Here is a 4,674-nt window from a genome sequence, read left to right on the forward strand (position 1 = left end):
TTCTTAATTATGTCTCGCAAGGTGATTGGTTTCTTCTCAAAAAGTGAACCTACTACCCCACTTACATCATCATCAAATTCAACACATTTACCAACCATACTAAGACCTAAGCATACACAAACATCATAAACCGATAACCCCACCAAATGCTGACCTACACGAATATATTCCCCTTGTGGAACCCATCTACGCAACACTTCCCTCAACAAAGGACAATTTATTTCCAATGCGTTGTCCACCTCCAAACACCATCTAAATGGTGTTGCCTGAATCCGTTTACGGTGGGTGGCTTTTAGTACACTGTTTACTTCAACAATGTACTTGCTTTCGCACCTATGCACAATTCGCACCTATAGCACCATGAACAAAATATTATTTATTAGAAATAATAAAAAAAGTTAAATAACTTAAAGATTCTAATTATACCTGATCAACATTTTCCACCACCTTCTTCTTCTTTCCCTTATTGCCTGCTTCTGGAATACATTTGCGTTCACGTTTGCTAGACATCTTACTTAAAATTCCTAAATAAAACCAAATATAACTGAAAATTTAACACATGGACCAAAGTAAATAAAATCATAAACAATTATTGACTGCCATAACAAAACAGATAAAAAATTCGATTAATACTGATTGCAAAAAATGTATCACAAGTCATCACTTGGGTGCACAAAAGTCATCACCAACAAATTAGAAGTCTTTAACCCCACTAATTACAAATCACATAACAAAATTTTGTCACCCCAAACACACGAATTAACTGCTATAGTATCAGTTCAAAAAAATTGAGTAAAACCACATTGTTGCAACAAATGATGCACAGGTCATCATTTACTTGCACACAGGTCATCACATACAAAAATGCTGCTTATAAGAAAGTCAAATCAATGTTGAAGAGGGTCCAACGCAGCAAATGATCCAATGGGGCCTTTACAGTTATCCTATCAATCTTCAAAAGACTATCAATCTTCAAAACACTATATTCTTCATTCAGCTCAAAATCCTAGTTTCCCAAAGTATGCAATTATAGCCATTATTGGAAAATCAATTGTTGATATTGTGACAGAATATATTTGCATGAATAACAATTATAAAGTTAAAACCAAAAATGTCTTTTTTTTTCTATAAATGGTTATAAGTTCACCTTCTCTCTCTGTATCATGCACTTTTTCCATTACAGAAGTCAAATCCTAAGAATTTACAAACTTAATATCTATTAATAAAAGGTAATTAAAAAGGTAATATTGTAAATTTGAAAAGAAAATTTTAATTTGAATATGAATTTTGTAGAAAAGGTACTTAAAAGGATGATGAGTAATTACTTTTTTAATAAACATGAATCATTACTGATATAATATAATGAATATAAAACAAGAAATTGCTGAAAATTTTAATTCAATGAGATTTATAATCTAAATGAAGAATATTTTACAAGTTATATATGACAATTTTCACACTTTGTTCAATAACCCATTACCGATGCAAAACTTCAGACGAAATCAATATATACACAAAGGACTATATATCTTATCTTATCTCATCAATGCTTTCAGACAATGACCTTCTAAATTGGTTTCCATCAAGTTTTTGTCCAGTTACCTCAAACAGGTTAATATATTTTATATGATGTTTGTTCTAAAATATAGATTTATGCAAACTTGTATGTAAACTGCTATCACAAAGCTGATTGAGGAATCATGTGAATTTCTTAATCTGATTCAAAACATTCAAAAATCACACACACACTTTGATCCCAGAGAAAACGAAAAAGTTCAAATCAAATAAAGAAGCCATATCAGACAGATATTCCAGATTCTAATACTCCTCATCTCCGTCACCATCTTCTCCATCGCCACATCCATCAAGTTATCATCTAAAAATTATATTCATGCACTTGAACAACCCCTAAGACAACAAATACAAATAAAATTGGCATACCTACAATCTGCTACAAAGCGTTAGGAAAATGAACTGCGGCCTTTCAAAATAGTGGTTGACTAATGGAGGATATGCTTCGTCAGAACTCCCTTTCACTCCAAAAACCGCTGGAGTTGACGGAGACAATACAACCTACAACTGCGACCACAAAAGGGGGTCAAATGAGAACTGATACCAGTGAGTACGGGGGAGAAAGGAAAGAATGTTGAAATCTAAGACCAAACAACCATTCGCCACCTACACTGAACACCTTGTCGGCGGGAACAAAAACGGCGACTATGCGGAGAGAAGAGGATCTTCCACTGAGTGCGCCGGAGAAACACCAAAGAGAAACGGTTCAACTCCTCCACAGCAAACGCCCTCCCATTCCGCAAACCCTAACCCTTTCAAGGTTTAGCTGCCACAGAGAATCCGCATACCCACACTGTGCTATCTTATGCTATCTTCCTTCGCCAGACGAACCACTCCAAAATCCGTTCGCGTTGCCGGTGACAACACAACCTACAACTGCCACCACAAAAGGGAAAGTCAGTACTCATACCAGTGAGCGCGGGGAGAACGAAAGAATGTTCAAAATTTTTACCAATAAACCCTTCGCCATCTACAATGCACACCCTGCCAGTGAGAAGACAGTTGTTGTGCGGCGACTGTGCGGAGACTGTTCGGAGACGGAGTGCGCGGGAGAAGGAGCAACCCATTCTCTCAAAATTGCTTCTGACCCGAATATTCACGCCCAAGCCCACTCTGCAAAAACTGCTTCTGACCCACGAAACCCTAATTTCCTACCCTTTCAATTAAAACGCGCCCAAACCCACTATCCAAAACGCCTTCTGACCCGATTCTGACCCGCCCAACCCACTATCTGCTACAAGCCACGTCTGGAGTAAAATGGTTCACAAAAATTAATTTTAATTTAAAAAATTATTTCCACATGTGCATGCCACGTCAGGGGGTCACTAAAGGGGTCAAAAAAAGGGGTCACCGTATCATTTTCCATTACAAGAATACAACCCCTTTAAGTTGCATTAAAAAAAGAAACAAAACACAACATCTCACTCTAACGCTGCCACGCAACAAAAAGAAACCCAAGCACAGCCACCCTAAAAATCTTGACACATTAAAACGCGAATTCTGCATTGAAACCGTAAGGATGAAAAACAATCTAGTTATGGTATTTATTACAAATCGCGGGCTTTCCACCAACCAAACCAGATAACAACGTGATGAGGGAAAACTAATGGCATGGTGTTTCTTTATAAAAAACATGTATTTGTGGTGAGAAAAAAACACTGCAAAAATGTGACTTTTAAGAGAAAAAGATAGTAAAAAGAGAGAGCCATGAACCATACATTAGTTGGCATGCTTAATCAAGGTAAATGACCCATCAAGAGGTATCACATTCTAAAATAATTAACGAACTAGCTAAGGCATAAGGAGAAGAAAAAGTGTGTTGTACTGCAACGAGAAACACTTACGTATTGTACAAAAAAATGAAAATAAAAGAACTCTTATGTATGCATGTTATGGATCCTATACTGCAACACCCACTACAATAAGATTTAAAAGTGAGAAACTTAAGACACCATATAAAATGTTGGCAACACCTATACATCTTAACCTACACCGTTCATGCACCCAACCAAGACCCCCCAACTACCCACGCACACAAACTGCACCCAAAGAATGAAACAACCCGCATACAGATGCTAACAGTAAACAAAGAAAATTGCACCATTCAATTTGACAGCAACCACTTGAAAGCTTCAAACGAAAAGAAAAGAAAAGGTCAACTTCCCCTACCTAATGGTCTCTTTGCTATGCATTTCTTCACTCACATCATTCTCTTTCACTCTCCATGTTTCTTCGATCTCTCCAACTCTCTTTTTTTATACTTTTGTTTCTTTCCCTCTCCCTTTTTTCCAAAACTCTAACTTTTAACCTATATACCCCTCACTCCAAATCTTTTCTATTAATATCCTCTGTTTCAAAAGATAGAGAGAAAAAAAATAAATGATAAAAATTATATAATGTAGAAACAATGAAAAATTATCCTCTGTAACAACAATGAAAAATTAGAAACTACATGCTGCATGCTGCAACACTCGTAAAAAAGAGAGAAATATGATTTGAAAAAGTTTCGTGGGCCCGACCAGAAAGAAGAGAGAAAAATAATAAAAAAATAATACCAGTAGCATGCACAACAACCACCAAACTACAAACTTTCTCAATATATATAATGCACCAATAAATCATAAACGCATAAGGTCCACATTCTTTAATTGAATAATAAAATAATTAAAACCACTAAATGACGACAGCCAAGTTTGAACCCAAGTACCTGCACGCACATATTCAATCTCCAACTAAGAAGCCAATTACTTTTCCATGTTAAAATATGCACCACTTAATTATATACATATATTCTCAACATTACATATAATATTAAAATTTAAAATAAATAAAACAATAACTTATATCACTTAAATAATTATTATAAATACAACAATAACTTAAATCACTCAAATAATAATTATTTCATATTTCATATTTTAATAACCTAATTAAATTAAATAAATCAACAATTTTAATCAAGCCATTAATTTTCCTATGTGTTTTCCTTTTATTCTAATTTTTTCTGGGTCTTACATTTTCCCCGACTTCAAAAATTTTCTTTTTAGCACTCATTTTTACCATTTTTATGAGCATATGACAACATCCAATGTGGGTTTTACG

This window comes from Vigna unguiculata, chromosome 9 (genome assembly GCF_004118075.2).
Source record: "Vigna unguiculata cultivar IT97K-499-35 chromosome 9, ASM411807v1, whole genome shotgun sequence".
NCBI classification, from domain to species: domain Eukaryota; kingdom Viridiplantae; phylum Streptophyta; class Magnoliopsida; order Fabales; family Fabaceae; genus Vigna; species Vigna unguiculata.